Source organism: Balaenoptera ricei, chromosome X (assembly GCF_028023285.1).
Source record: "Balaenoptera ricei isolate mBalRic1 chromosome X, mBalRic1.hap2, whole genome shotgun sequence".
Lineage (NCBI taxonomy): Eukaryota > Metazoa > Chordata > Mammalia > Artiodactyla > Balaenopteridae > Balaenoptera > Balaenoptera ricei.
In genome coordinates this window covers 25390624-25407723 of record NC_082660.1, presented here as the reverse complement: position 1 = coordinate 25407723, position 17100 = coordinate 25390624, and the positions used below count along the sequence as shown (strand labels likewise).

Sequence of the window (17100 nt, the reverse complement as noted above, 5' to 3'; positions counted from 1 at the left end):
AAAATTATATATATTTAAGGGGTACAATGTAATGTTTTGATATACATTGTGAAATGATTACCACAATGAAGCTAAGTAACATATCCATCACTTCATATAGTTATCATTTTTTTCTGTAGTGAGAACACTTAACATCTACTCGCTTGGCAAATTTCAAGTATACAATATATTATTATTAACTGCAGTCACCATACTATACATACTATATATTAGGTCTCTAGGACTTATTCATCTTACAACTGAGAGTTTGTGCCCTTTGATTAATATCTCCCCTTTTCCCCAGCTCCTCAGCCTCTGGTAATCACCATTCTACTCTGTTACGAGTTCAACATTTTTTTTTTAGATTCCACATATAAGTGAGATTATGTCATACAGTATTTCTCTTTCTGTGTTTGACTTATTTCATTTAGCATAACGTTCCCTGGTTCATCCATATTGTCCCAAATGGCAGGATTTCCTTCTTTTTAAAGGCTACATAATATTCCATTGTATATATATGCCACATTTTCTTTACCCATTCATCTCTTGACAGACTCTTAGTTTGTTTCCATATCTTGGCTGTTGTGACTAATGCTGCTATGAACATGAGAGTGCACATATCACTGCAGATAGTGATTTTCTTTCCCTTGAATGTATTCTCAGAAGTGGGATTGCTTGATCATATGGTAGTTCTATTTTTAATTTTTTGAGAAACCTTCATACAGTTTTCCATAATTGCTGTATCAATTTACATTCCCACTAATAGTATACAAGGGTTCATTTTTGTCAACATCCTGTAAGGGACTTTTAAAAGTAACAACAGAGGATTGCTGTATTGTTCATTGGTTGTAGTCTCTTAGTAAACAATGATCTGACTGATGCTAGTGAGTGCAGCAGGGTAATTTACAGGCAGGGGTTTGTTTGTTGTTTTTTTTTTGGCAAGCAGATTTGCCCTTCTTCTGACCCTTGCACACAACAATAAACTTGTCCTCCAAATAAAAATTGAACAAATATTAAAAGAGTAGTGGTTTGAATAAGCCAAATTGTCAGGGCTGTGACAGAGACATATATTGCCCATTAACCTCCAGAATATGACTTCACTGATTAGACTCTCTAAATAGCAGCTACCTCCTCCCTCACCACTCCATTCAGTGTATCCCATCAAATATCATGCAGCTGGTCCCAGAGGGGAATATTACTGTTAAGTCAACAATATTGTGAATTAATGCATTAGGTCTACATTAAAAATATAACTATAGGGCTTCCCTGTGGTGCAGTGGTTGAAAATCCGCCTGCCAACGCAGGGGACATGGGTTCGAGCCCTGGTCCGGGAAGATCCCACATGCCACGGAGCAGCTAAGCCCGTGTGCCACAACTACTGAGCCTGCACTCTAGAGCCTGCAAGCCAAAACTACTGAGCCCGGGTGCCCTAGAGTCCACGCGCCACAACTACTGAGTCTGCGTGCTGCAAATACTGAAGCCCACACGCCTAGAGCCCGTGCTCCGCAACAAGAGAAGCCACAGCAATGAGAAGCCTGCGCACCGCAACAAAGAGTAGCCCCCTCTGGCCACAACTAGAGAAAGCCTGCGTGCAGCAATGCCAAAAATAAATAAATAAAATAAATAAATTTATTTAAAAGAAAATATAGGGCTTCCCTGGTGGCGCAGTGGTTGAGAATCTGCCTGCTAATGCAGGGGACACGGGTTCGAGCCCTGGTCTGGGAAGATCCCACATGCCACGGAGCAGCTGGGCCCGTGAGCCACAACTGCTGAGCCTGCGCGTCTGGAGCCTGTGCCCCGCAACGGGAGGGGCCGCGATAGTGAAAGGCCCGCGCACCGCGATGAAGAGCGGTCCCCGCACCGCGATGAAAGAGTGGCCCCCGCTTGCCGCAACTAGAGAAAGCCCTCGCACGAACCGAAGACCCAGCACAGCCAAAAATAAATAAATAAATAAATAAATAAAGTAGCTATAAAATTAAAAACAAAACAAAACAAAAAAAAAAGACCTTTTCAAAAATATTCTTGAAAAAAAAAAAAGAAAATATAACTATATAAAAAGCAAAAAAGAGTTACTATAAAAGAGCTTACTTTTTCTGCCTTTATTCCTTCTTATTTTCCATTTCTTAGGAACTGACTTCATAAGAATAGTAAAAAAAAATTTAATGATAATTGTAATTTGCTTAAAAATAATTTCGCATAGACAGTTTATGCATCCTAACCAGGAATCTCCACTCCAGGGACAGTCAGATATCACTTTTTCAAAGAGAATATCCTCCCCACTCCAGAGGCAGTGATTACAAACAGATTAGCTATCTTTGTCTTTGATCATATCCAGATATTTTGCTAATCACCATATTTCATGTCAGAAATGGGTTTTCATTGGTTAAATTAGTGGCAAGCTTATTAATTGGCATGGCACCTGTTATAAATGGATGGTAATTAGTGAAACTAAAAGCTTTCATTTTATATGAATTGGCTAAAATAGTATAAAGATGCTCCCCACCCTTGAATAAACAGGACATAAAAATCCAGCAAGGTTTGCAGCTTCTACTGTTAGGGATGTTGCCAAAGACTAGGTCTGTAAACTATCATGTATCCTGCCTTTGGTTTAGAAGGATTTTGGTTGCTTAATGATGACCATAAGAGTAACTGTGTCCTACTTCTGGGATATTGTCCAGTGTTGAGCCAATATTTCTTGTAAGGGGGTTGGGTCAAACTCCTAGAATGACAGACAGCTGAGACTTCATCAAGCTTACAGAATAAGCTGTAATATGAACCATTTTTGCCTCTTTGCTAATAAATGTTTCTAGAGCTTGTTCTGAGACTTGATTTCATAATAACCTGGTTACACCGTTTAAGGGAAGTAGCTAGCCCTTATTCATATAAAATATTTTGTTGGCTACTGTTTATTAAAAGTAAAACAAAAAACTCCCTGAGTTTTGCATGTTCAATTTTCTTAGGGTCATCCCCAACAGAATTAAATATTAATTAGTGGTATCTCCATTTTTGCTACTCGACATTAGTAGATTCCTTGTAATAGAATGATCTTTAAAAAAAATATTGCTTTTGTACAATTTACATTGACTACATAACTTTCATAACTGCTAATCACCATCCTTATATCAGAACCTGAGCTTCCATTAAAAAAATCAAAGTAAATCAACAAGTTATATCAGAAATAGCATTATTTTAGATGATGAGATTATATACTATTTCATTTTTATTATATAAACCAAATTTATCTTCTGAAAGATCATTTTACATGCAAGAAGCCATTGATTTGGGGTTTTTAATAAATGTTATACAAATAACAAGTGAATAAAGCTTGCAAATAATAATTTAAAATGGCAAAATCTTAGTTAACTAGAGAATGTTAATAGATAACATTCTCCATCCAATGTACCGTATTTAAAAAGCAAGAGACAGACCTGAAATTTTATGCCTGTTAATTGATAGCTCCTCATCTTCCCCTCCCCCTAGCCCCAGGTAACAACCATTCCAGTCTTTGATTTTATGAATTTAAAATTTATAAATTTATTGAATAAATTTATTAAAACCATCTAAATTTATGGTTTAGATGCTTCATATAAGTGGAATCCTGCAGTTACTTATCTTTCTGTGTTTGGCTGATTTCACTTAGCACCTATAGTCAACAATAATGTATTGTACACTTAAAATTTGTTAAGAGGAGTTTTTTAAAAAGCAAGAAACAAAAACTAATTATTCTGCTCCAAACTATCCCCAGTTAGACCAAGGATCAATTTAACAAGCTACTGTCTGAATAAGTTAATGTTTTCCCAAAGAACCCATGCATCTATTGTGTGGGTCTATCTATTTAAAGCATACATACATATATGGACACAGGGGATACTGTAATGAAAAAGACTGGATCTTGCCCTTAAAGAATTTCTAATCCAGCCAGATACTAGTAGATAACTATTAATCATTATACAGAACAGTCAAAACTATATGAGAGACAGTACTGTCTAGAACAAGGTTCCAGTTTTAGTTTTGGTATTTATTAACTGGAAAGCTTTAGGTAAAGTATTTCACCTCACTGAGACTCAGTTTCTTCATTTGTAAAAATGAGAACATAATGCCTGTCCTACAGAGTTCTCATGTTGTCATGAGAATTAAATACACTAATGCTTTTAAAATGCTTACCTGAATGCCTGGTATACTTTACAGTAATCTCTTAAGCAGTTTTATGTATTGATTCAATGGATTGAGCAATTGTCCTCAATACCTCCATAAAACATTACTGGCAGATACTCTCGACACCCTGAATGCTCATGGCTACAAGTCTACTGTCTATTACACCCTCAAGTGTTGCCCCCATCAATTGAGTTATTTGCTTATCAAAGAGTCAGTCATACTTTATCCCCTCAAGTTTGTTGTGTCATTTTTACTTGTTTTAATTGTATAATTTAATTCAATATGAACAAAACAAACAAAAATTTCAAGTGCTGAAATAGATTTTTGTCTATAAAAACTGTCAGATTCTTTTGCTAACACTTGATAAATGTGAGCTACTAAAATATGTGGAAGAGATACTTGTAAAAGATTGGAAAAATCATATTCTAGAAATATTTTTTATATAAAGTGCTTCTTAAGTGTCTTTGGGTTTCGACCTTATTAATTAAAAAATTAGCTAAAACTAGAATGTGTAGATGATGCATATGACTGTGGAACTTACATTCGCAAAATCAAACAGTCTTGGCACTACATAAAAAAAGTGATAAATAAAATTTACCACTTAATTTTAAGTTAAAATGAAGAGTTGTAAATTAAAATATATTGATATTTACATTAAATGAACATTTTAAAGTATATATACATATATAGATACACATATACCTATAAATATACATATATATAGTTTTATTTATTTAGTTTGTTTGTTGTTATTGTTGTTATTTCTTCCGTATTGTACTTTTTTGATTAACTGACCAGTGACTCATTTCTGGCTGCTTCAGAGAAAAGTGTTTCTAGTTGTAAGCAAAAAATCAATGGTGGGTATGAGTGTACAAAGGCTAGTTTTGTCTAGGGTGAAGGTTAGGGAATTGTTATTCCTGAAGAATCTGACAAATGTAAGCACCGTATATATTTGTATTATGAGCATTAACTTAAAAACATAGCTATCAAGTAGCTTAACCAGAATATTAATTAGATGTTTCAATGTTAAAAATTGCTTTTTTCCACTAAGAAATATTTTATTAGGATTGTTTTTATAAGATGTTAAGATTATTTGTGTTTGTTAATTCTAGTTAAACTTCTTTTGTATAGTATTAATTATATACTTATATATAATTATATGTACAATATAATTATATAATATGTAATACAATTTAGATAATTTCTTCCTGTAGCATTTTGCACGGTTGTATTTTTTATCTATATCTATTTTATTCAATAAAATTTTTTTGGAGATGGGGACAGTGCCTCAGCATTCTTGTGCTCATCACATTGTCACTCTGTGTTTGGGTCGAAATATGTAATCAGTACATTCTTCTAGGAACAAATGAATATCTGGAAATTACTGCTTTCCGTCTACTAAAATGAAGATTGACCCTTTTAAATTTTATTTCCAGACTACTCTAAAAAATAAATCATGTTATTTATATGTAAACCCAGAGGAGACATAAGTCTCTTAGAATGTGGCTAAATTCTTTGAATAATGCATGATTACTTTGCTTCGTAGACTAATGTATCAATGAATTGATCTCACTCTGCAGAAATGTTACCTAAGATTTTTTTAATATTTTTCTTCCAATTTTTAGGAATAAAAATGTATTAGGGTGCACATTTACTAGCAGATGCTGAAAAAATCCTCATTCATAAATATTTAGATCTTCATTTGATGAGAAAAATATAAGATTACAGTATATGTCACAGTCTTTCCCACCTAAGTGTGTAACTGTATTCATGAATTATTCCTATTGCAGATGTAATGTCTTTCAAAGTAGTTTATTACAGCAATGTATTTCCCCTAGGAGGAGTGTTTATAAATATATGAATCAAGGTGATACATTTTGTGTTATTTCTTGCCTTCTTCCTGGATTTGCTTCCATGACTTACAAAATATTTTACAACAAAATGAGCCAATAGGAATTGCCATATTGAAGTAGACAAAGGATTCAGTTATCCTGGCAACTATTATATGAATGTGTTTTTTGTTATTCTTAAAACTAGAGAAATGCGTATTTGCAACAAAATTATTTCTAAATGATTAGCTTCTCTCCCAAATAATCTAAAATTAAAGCCTATCTGTTTAGAATTCTTCAGATTATGGTCATCTAGAAAAATTTTACATCCTAAGTTAAACATATGCTCAGTCTGCTTGCCAGCTTAGTTGTGTCTCTGTTTTCTGACATTAGAGATATGTATACAATTTATATCACTGTCACTTCAGAGTAACTTTGATCAATTTAGATGAACAAAACTAAAGTTCTAAAAAAAGTTGTAAGCAATTTGAAAATCTTTTGTCCCTGTGTTTTCTTTTAACCTTTAAATCGGATGAGATTTTTGTCCTTGATTTTGTTTCTTTTACCCAAGGTTTCAATGGTTCTATTTTTTGAATCACTTTGCTCTGAAATAATTATAGTATGCTAGGTCCTCATTATTCCATATAACTACATATTCTATCCTCATCCCTGCTGATGCATGACTGAGTGGTGGAATAATGCAATGCTCTCAGGTTGTTGAAATTGACAAAATGGCCTAGCAACTAACTGGTGGATCTTAGAAGCTGATACCTGTTTCTCTTTTTGATTCATTTGCACATGACTGGACAGATCTAATCAAGTTTCTTTGCCTTGAAACTTCAGTTTCTACAGGTCCATGAGGGAAGGGACTTCATCTCTTTTGTTCACAACCGTATATCCAGAGCTCAATAAGTGCCTAGCATATAGTAGGCACTCAATAAATATTATTGAGAGAATTAATAAAATGAATTGTAGTAATTAGGTAATTAGTGAATCAATGAATCTATGCTTACATTACATAGCTAGATTGCAAAACCAACTTAAAAGTGTTGGGCTTCCCTGGTGGCACAGTGGTTGAGAATCTGCCTGCCAATGCAGGAGACACGGGTTTGAGCCCTGGTCTGGGAAGATCCCACATGCCGCGCAGCAACTAGGCCCCGTGAGCCACAATTACTGAGCCTGCACGTCTGGAGCCTGTGCTCCGCAACAAGAGAGGCCACGATGATGAGAGGCCCGCGCACCGCGATGAAGAGTGGCTCCCACATGCTGCAACTAGAGAAAGCCCTCGCACAGAAACGAAGACCCAACACAGCCATAAATAAATACATAAATAAATAAATAAATAAATAAATAAAAAGTGTTCATATATCAAAATGGTTAGACTCAGGAGATTCAGAGTCATGCTGTGTGATCTCATGTAAGTTATTTAGTCTGAGTATTTTTTCTTATTTGTAAAGGCAAATAATTATAATATCATAAAGATTAAATGGGATAATACATATTCAGTGGTTATGTCTGTCACATCATAATCACTCAATACATAAAGTTATTATTTTTATTATGGACAGGAATTTAACTTGGGAATTCACTCTCAGAAACTAGTATTAGAACAGGGCATTTTATAAACTTCATCTAACTGTTAAAAAATATTAGACATTAAAGAGCAAAGCATTTGGTAAGGATTATGAAGGGGCTTGGAAATAGGAGAAAAGAAAAAATAGGAGCTAATAGACATTTTAATTTTTAAAAAAGTATCCAACACTACTGTCAAAATTAGTTTCTTAGAAAACCGTACTTCTAGGATTTCTGAAATTAAAATAACTATCTGACATTAAAATGTCTACTTTTAGTCCTAATACTCACGTTATTTGTATCAGGAAAATACTTATGGTGATTCTAGACATCTGAATATATAGGGATAAGAATCTTCCAATATTCCTAATTTTCTTACCTCAATCTAAAAGCAGTCCTGCAGTTCTCAGGCAGGGTTAACAAATAGGTTTCAAACCATTTCCAGGCTAATCAGAGCAGTTGACAGTGACCACTCAGAGTGCTAAATTGATCCTAAAACTGCAGTTTCATTCTCAGGGTTTCCTGGAGACACACTTGCCATGTCCATGCCATTTTGCTCAAAGAAAGTGGGCCTCAATTCCTGGTTGCATATTAGAGTCATATGGGAAAGTTTTAACAAATATCATTGCCTAGACTCTACCCTAAACCAATCCAGTCAGATTCTCTGGGGCTGAGGCCCGGGTATCAGTACGTTTTAAACTTTGCCAAATGATGTTAATGTATAGCCGTGTTTGAGAGCCTTGGTTCCCATATGAGCTGATATACTAACCCATCTGCCACCCAGTAAATCTTATTTTTATTCTATCTTCAAGTCAAATATGCATGAAATACTAAACTAGCTCTAATAGAAACATTTTAATTTGTAGATCCTGACCAATTCTAGGTTAACATAAATCTTACCTAGGATCATTATTATACCACTGAGTTGTGCTTTGTCCATATTTTTCTACCTGTATATCATTAATGATCCTAAAATGCAGGTGTGTGTGAGGATGGGGCTGTGGGAAAGGATATGGTAACTGTCTTGAATACCCGAGACCCATAACAACAGTACTGTGTCCAATCAACTGAGAAGGAGTTTGTAAAAATTATAACTCCAATCATTGTGCAATTCTAAACTCCTCTTTTAGAAAAGTTTGTGTATTTTTGTCCATGATCTAAATATCCTAATAACTGAATGCAATTCTAAAAGTGTATCACAGATAAGTTTTAAAACTATACCTGATTAACTGGGAAATACTACTACTGGCCTTTGAAATCGGTTCTTCTAAAATACAGATTATGCCACGTCAAGATATTATCTGAGATTACATTACTCTGTCTTCTTCCTGACTCTGTTGCTTTGCAGAGGTATCATTATCCTGAATTTAGTGCTTATAATAATGTTTTTCATTTTCTTATTCCCATATTTATATATCCCTAAACAATATAGAATATTATTTTGTATATTTTTATGTTGTTTTTCCCAAATGTGATAATCATCTTCAGAAAGTTCTCAGTCATTTTTATTTCTTTAAACATTTTACACATACTTATTTTATCATCTTTATCTGATAATTTTAATATCTCAATTTCTTGGTCATCAAAATCTGTCCTTTTCTTCCCTCCTCACTTTTGCTTATTCGGAGCTTCAATTCAGGGAATTTTATATAAGGACAGCTGGTGAGTCCTTTTTTGAGGTTACCTTCTTCCAGAAAGGCGATGCATTTTACCTGTGTGAGGTGGCCCAAGTTACTACCAACTCAGAATGTCTTTAATTTTGTGGCATGAAGTTTTACAGACTATGTGGGTAGCAAAAATAGGAACTCATAAGCGAGGGCAGGAATGAAGTTGTGAAATCTCTGTGAAACCATTTTAAAATTTCCTTCCCAGAACCCAAGCCTAGATAGGTAATTTTACTTGTCATTGGCCCTTGACAAGAGGTTGTTTTTTTTGTCTAATTCATCCTTTCACTGAAGGTGAAGATCTTGGCTTGGTCTGGGGTTTTTCTTGTTCCACCTTTGCCTGTTTCCTGTTCCACTCCTTGCTAGGAGCAAAGGACTTGTCTCCCTCTCCTTCAACCAGCTATGGAGGTGCAAGTGTCTTGGATACTGAAAAAGGCACAGAATTTCCCAAATACAAAGAGCGTAGTTTCAGCTTCATTAAATCATTTGATTCGTAGCTTCCTCTTCATTTCTGTATGGCTCCTGATGATTTCCCTTAGCTTCCTGAAAGCTCAGCTATGTAATTAAATACTGGTTGGTCATGTTTATCCAGCATATCTAGGTGATTTGTAACAGGCAGTTTTTCAGAGGAGTTAGCCTGCCTTATCACTGAAAGCAGATGTGTCCTGTATTACTAAAAGAATTGATGATGAAGCTTCTGGTAACGAAGTGTATCATCCACTTCTTACCTCATCTATTCATTCACTTGACAAATACTAACTGAATGTCTCCTCTGTGTCTCACTCTCCTGTACCCTGGGGATAAAGTGGTCATCAAAAACTGTTGCTACTGTCAAGGAGCTTACGTTCTAGTGGGAGAAACAAATGACAAATGTGTGTGTGTATGTGTACATCTCACAAATATAAGGTATATACTATACAGACACACATATATAAGAACATATCATATTCCCAGATAGCTCTCAAAGAAAAGCAGATTCTTGGGTCAGCATGTGATGAGTGATATTTTAGATATAGTGAAGGTTTCTCAGAGGAGGAGACACTGATCAGGTGTCAGGTAGAAAAGTAGTGAGGTATCTTAGCAGATGGACAGGGGTTGTATGAATGCTCCGGACAGAGACAACGTTATTAAGTACAAAGACCTAAGAATGGGAGTTGAAATGTTTTTATGGAATTAAAAACTCAGGAGAATATAATCCTTTTAGAGAAAGAAGAATTTTTGGAACACTAAATCGGTCAGTTGGTCATTGAGGAGCTAGAGATTTCCTAATCAGTTTATTCATAGTCAAATCAGTCGTTCAGCCAAATAAAAAAATATTGAGTGCTTCATATATTAGGTGTTGCATGAGACACAAAAGTTAAACAGCAGTAACTCAATGTGCACTCACAGTTTAATAGGGAAAGTAAGGAATAACCTCATGGAAAGTAATACAGTCATGAGAAGTATTTTAATTACTGTCATCTTATTGCTTCCAGAAAAATAACATAGAACATCATGTCATACTCTTTTCAATTTATTAATAATTTTAATAGCTTTAAAATTGTAACTGTATTATATGTATATGTAAGCACTAATATTATATGTATTTTTACAAAACTGTTAAAATTTACCAAAAGTTACTTGGATTCTTTCCAGTTTCTCTTGGTTTCTCGTCTCTCCAGCACCAGCTCAGATTACCTTGACCTTTTCCTCAAAGCAAAAGAGAAAACAAAAATAAGAATAGCCCTTTTAAAAACAAACAAACAACAAACTTAAAAATACCTTTAAAATAGTTGTTTTGAAAAAAAGGGGAAAGAGTACAATTTCCCACAAAAATCGTGTTGAGAGCTAGCAGCACAATTGTTAATAATGCCTAGATGTCTTGCCTTAATAAGGTTCTGGATCCTTACAGCCCTTTCTTCTAGTACATAATACAGATATCTCCCACTTAACATCAGTAATACATTCCTGAAATGAAAAGTTCTAAGTAGAAATGCTAAGTTGGAGCTGATTTCCCATTGTTTGAAATGGGAAATATATTTCTCATCACACATGTGTAGAGCAATGATCTCTGAAAGAAAGGAAACAAATGAAGTGAGTCCTATGATCACTCAGTGTAATACCTAGAGAGAGTTTTCAGACCAGAACACAGGGTGGTGAAAGTCAGGGTGAGCCCAGCAGTGTACCTGAGTTGAAGAGATGGACTTGGGAATTTGGGAACATCAGGGTAAGGAGTTCACAGGGCAGAGTAAAGGAGAAGAGAGAGTTGCAGTGAGAGAAAGCTCTGAAGATCTGCAGAAGGACCAACCCCCCCTCCACTGAGTCTTCATCTGAGTATCAGAACTTTCACGTGAGGAAGCTACCTGAAGCCAAGGGACGAATAACCTGAAAGAAGCAGGCAGAAAAATCTCCAGGCTTAAGTGAAACAGAAATTATTGGTGTTCTCACCAGCCTGAGTAGAAAAATTATAATATGCGAGGTATCAGGTAGACTATTCAGAAGGATATTGGCTCACTTAAGGGGCAAGATGAGACCTAGACCAAAGGCTTCTCTGGTCCTGCTTAACAAAGCTTAAAAGCAACTTTAAAAGGATCAAACCCCAAGGAAAAAAAATGAAGAAAACTTCACCAAGACTCATCATAATCAAATTGCTTAAAACCAGTGACAAAGAGGGGGGAACACATTTTGCAGAAAGAAACAAATATAAGAATTATAGGAGACTATTGTTTTGGAAACAGTATGAATCAGGAGACAGTGGAACAGTATCTTTAAAGTACTGAAAGAAAATAACATCAACCTTGAATGATATAGCCAGTAAAAATATATTTCAGTAATAAAAGTGAAATATTTATTCAAACATACAAAAAGCAAAATCATCACTAGCCAACATGCAATTTTATTTGTATTTATTTATTTTAAAACACACATTTCTCTAACAGATGTATCTATTTTTTTTTTGAAAGGAATTGACTATGAGGAGGGAAAATATGTGGCAGAGAGGTAAGGAATAGAACATATATACAAATGTAAGTTGTTTTATTAATTGTTTTAGAACCACAACAAATTAGTACAGAGAATGCCTTGTATAAAACAACACAAAAAATGTTCAAAGATTGAGGTGTTGCCTTAGGCAAGGCTGAAGATTTAAGTCTGGTGTTTGGAATTTAGGCCGTAGTCCTTGTTTTTGGATGTATCACTGGGTGTGTGGGACAGTCTGTGCTTTTAACCAGATTTGAACAGAAGAATGTCCACTTGGCCCAGGTAGAAGTAGATGAGGTATTTGGTTTAATGTGTCATGTAATTACTGAAGTTCTTCCCCACGATTCAGTGCCAGGTGGGATTGTGCTTCTTTTCAAACTCCTTCTTAATATAGGCTGCTATATCCGTCTCTATGTTATATTTCTCCAGTGCCTGAGTAGCACAGTCCACCAAGTCCTGTTGCATTTCCTCTGACATAACAGCATTTTCGATCACAGCATTTTGGTCGCAGTGAAGTAGGGGCAGGCTGACTGCATCCAGTCTGCTGGGGTAGGGGCTGGCCAGACATACAATTTTAAAGGAAGATCTTTGGGTAAAAGGAAATGATACCACATAAAAATCTGTATCTATACAAAAGACCAAATAACACCAGAATTCGGGAATATGTGAGTAAATACAAAATGGTGTTTTCTTATGTTCTAAATTACACTAAAAGATAATTGAATGCTTAAATAAAAAATAATAACAATGTATTGTGGTATTTACAACGATGTAAAAATAAACTATGACAATAACACAGGGGCCAGGAGAAAGTAAATAAATTGTACTATTTAAAGGTTCTTCTACTATAGGTGAAGTGATATATTACTTGAGAGTAGAGTGTTATAAGTTATCTATACTAGAAACACCAAAGCAAAATTTCACCAAAGAAAGTATATGGATTGCGAATATGCACATGAATAGATACTAACATCATTAATCATTAGGGAAGCTTAAAGCGACAACGAAATACCACCATATACTTATTTGAGTGGCTTAACTTAAAAAATAATAATAAACTGACAATATTAAATGCTGGCAAAGATGTGGAGAAACTGGAATTCTCATGTATCACTGTGGAAATGCAAAATGGTACAGCCACGTTGGAAAACAGTTTGGCAGTTTCTTATAAAGTTCAACATACACTTGCCACATGACGTAGAAACTTCACTCTTAGATATTTACCTAAGTGAAATGATTATATTTCCAGAAACTTTACTCATAATGCCAAAATTTGGAAATGATGAAATGTCCTTCAGCTGATGAATGGATAGACAGTGTGGTGTGTGCATACAATGGGATACTACTCAGCAATACAAATGAATGAAATACTGATATTTGTAAGAACACAGATAAATGTCAAATGCATGTTGGCAAGTGAAAGAAACCAGACCCCAAAATCTACACACTATATTGATCCATTTGTATAACATTCTGGGAAAGGTAAAACTCTAGGGACAGAAACTGATGGGTGATTGCCAGTGCCTGGGGGTGTGGGAGGTAATGAATCCAAAAGAACAGAAAACAATCAAACAAAAAAATCGAAGCCCAAGAATTCCTATCTTGAACCCAGGCTTGCTCAGTTCCAAAGCTCCTGTGCTCTTGATAATAATCCTGTGATGGATAACATGTTCTAGGTTAATTAAAGGGAGAGAAGTATGAGAGTGCCTACTCATTACGCATATGAGTACTTCTCATACTCATTAACTCATATTCTAAAACACCACTATTCTTGTATTACTTGCTTGGTTCTCCAAGTGTGCTGCCCAGAGCAACAACGTCAGCAGCACCTGGGAACTTGTTAGAAATAACAAATTCTCAGGCTCTATTCCCAGACCTACTGATTCAGAAACTCTGTGGGTGGGGGTGGATTCAGTAATCTGTGTTTTAACCAGCTCTCCAGATGATTCTGATGTGCACTAAAGCTTGAGAACTACAGAACTACATTAACTCATTAGTTCTCATTACTTCAAACAATAAATGCATATTAGTTGAGTTACTTTCAGTTAATCTGCTTTGGAACACTACTCATCTGTGAAGTCCCTTATGAAATACCAGCTTTGTGAAACCTCCCATTCCTCCCTGCCCCTCCGCAATACATTGTTTATACCTTTATTAAACATGCATTTCCTTTCACCTTGTATTATATTTCATTGCTGACATGTCTATAACCTTCACTAGAATGCCAGTTCCATGGGGCATGGATTCTCATATTTCAGGACTTATGAAACTCATTGCCAGTATAAGTTGAGTAAGGGCAAATCCAGCTGGTCATAAAGGTTAAAATAATTGGGAAGTATCAGTTTCCAAGGTACATAAAGTTTCAGACTTGGTTCAAGTAAATCATTTACATTCAGTAGTCATCACCTTTTCAGACTCATAGAAATGAGGGTGGGGGTATGGCAGCCATGAAAATGTTGCTCACAAATCTCCTACTGTGGGGCATAATTGATCAATAGCCTCAGCTGTTGAGCTCTGAATCCATCACAGCACTTCCCACAGGTTGCTTCTAGCCAATGATGGTGTGCAGCAGGGATACTAGAGTAGGGGTATTCCTGCAAGGTATAGGACTTCTCTAACGAGCAACTTTGGCTCAAGGACTCCCCATCAACCATACTGAAACTTTCTTAAAACTGTACTGCAGTCTAAGACTTTTCCTACCCAACCTTCCTTCCATCTGTCTTCCACAGGGGTCCAAATTGCATAGTGGTCTGATGGCTCCCCAAACTTCTTTCAGTACCCTCCCCTCTTTCCATAGCCATTTCTCCCAATAAATCTCTGCCTTATTTAATCCTGTCTTAGTGTCTGCTTCTCCCAGAATCTGAACCAACATTGAGGATATCATGTCTAGTTTGAGTTCCATGAGTAGTTTTGTTTCACATAAGCAATTGTTTTGTTTTGTTTTGTTTTAAAGATATACTTTTTAAAAAAATTTATTTATTTATATTTATTTTATTATTATTTTTTTTTGGCTGTGTTGGGTCTTCGTTTCTGTGCGAGGGCTTTCTCTAGTTGCGGCAAGCGGGGGCCACTCTTCATCGTGGTGCGCGGGCCTCTCTTGCTGTGGAGCACAGGCTCCAGACGCGCAGGCTCAGTAATTGTGGCTCACGGGCCCAGTTGCTCCGCGGCATGTGGGATCTTCCCAGACCAGGGCTCGAACCCGTGTCCCCTGCATTGGCAGGCAGATTCCCAACCACTGCGCCACCAGGGAAGCCCAATTGTTTTGTTTTTAATGCGTGGACAATGTTACCTGGGTAAATGGCCACTTCCCCCTTGCAGATTGGCTACTAGAAAGCTGAGAACACTAGGATGCCTCTATTTTTTGAGCTAATCATTTTTTCTTTAAAATTTGGGTACACTTGTAAATAAAAGTTTAAATTTTTAAAAATTTTGAATTTAATTGTATAGATTTTTTTAAGCTACATGAAATAATTTCTGAAAAAAAGCCAGGGTAAAAATAATCCAAGTAAGGGTCAAATAATAAGGGGTGGGGTCAGGATTGCCATGTTCAACCAGTCCCATATGCTATGTACTTCATGGCTTGAACTGGATGCTTATTGTGAATGGTGCCGCCTGTAGTTGTGTGTTGGTCCTGGGTGGTATGCTCAAAGATGGAAATAACATGCTAATGGAAAACCCAGATAGTGACATGGAGAGGTCCAGTCAAGCAGATAATTTGGGTAACAATATATAGCTGGGTAATAATAACCTTACTAGAATATCAGAAGTAGGGTTTCACTCCTCAAAGTTAAGCTATAGAGCTCTTTATATTCCTGGAATAGGGACCCCACAATGGAGAAAATTTAGAAGCCCTAAGTACTAATAAGAACTCTTTAGGGCAAAAGCAACAGATTAATTTGAAACAAACTGGCTTAAATCAAAAGGTTAATCCAATAAACCATGTAATCACACTGTACAAAAAACAACAAGGACCAAAAAAACCACAGCCACAGCTTTAGGTAAGACTCTAACTTTGTCTTGTTAGGGAGGAAAAACTTTTCCTCTACTCTTTCAAGTTCTGAACCTGTGGCCCTTCGAATTAAACTAATAAAAGACAGATTAACAGGAGAAAAGGCACACAATTTTTATTAATATTTACATGCACAGGAGTTTAGAGAAAAGAAGTGAAACTCAAAGAAGTAGTTGGACTTGGGGGCTTATATAACTTTTAACAAAGGAAAGAGGGTTAGGCTTCAAGGGGTGATAAATTATGGGAAAGTAATTAAGAAATATGTGAGGGAAATAACGGAAGATAAAGGCTATTTTTGTAAGGTCTGTTTATGCAAACTCATCTTGGTGTCAACCCCAGTCTTTGATGATAAGAGTTCCTCTTGTCTTCCTGGTACTGGGGCTGGAAGAGGGAGCATTATCCTCAAAGGGAAATTCATACCCAGCTTTTAGGAAGATAAGGAAAGGGGAGAGAACTCTTCCTGTGTTTGTTGACTCTCAATTGCCTTCAGCTCAAAATAATCCTTATGCCAAAGTGGCATATTTGGGGGCTGAATATTCTGATTGCCTTCAGTTTCAAACATTGTGAAAGGGACCTTGTAGAATGTACATTTGTCATTTGTCATTTTTGGCTGCTCAGAAAATGAAGAGCCTCTGTTTAATTTTACAGAAGTGGTTTTAGGTGCATTCAGCCCACCCAGTATAGCTGGTTTCTCTGTTTTGGTCAGTTCCTCGTCCTTAACCTTTGGACGAGTAAAGCTGCCAGCACCTCCTGGGGCTACATGCTTCCTCGTTCAGGTTCAGCAGGATACATGTCTGATTTTCCAGAGTCACATGAATGAATGAATGAATAAACACACTGTTTTTCTATTCTTATATTTTTGGATCCATTTGAGATAATTTACTAATAGCTAAATGTGAGTTATTAATTTAAAATATAATAGTAGTAGATTTTA

General features: G+C 35.9%; 1 pseudogene; it reads right to left on the bottom strand.

The window, feature by feature from the left end:
* Positions 1-12400: 12400 nt before the first annotated feature.
* On the bottom strand, positions 12401-14811 carry LOC132357925 (dynein light chain 1, cytoplasmic-like; annotated as a pseudogene).
* Between the last annotated feature and the right edge of the window lie 2289 nt (positions 14812-17100).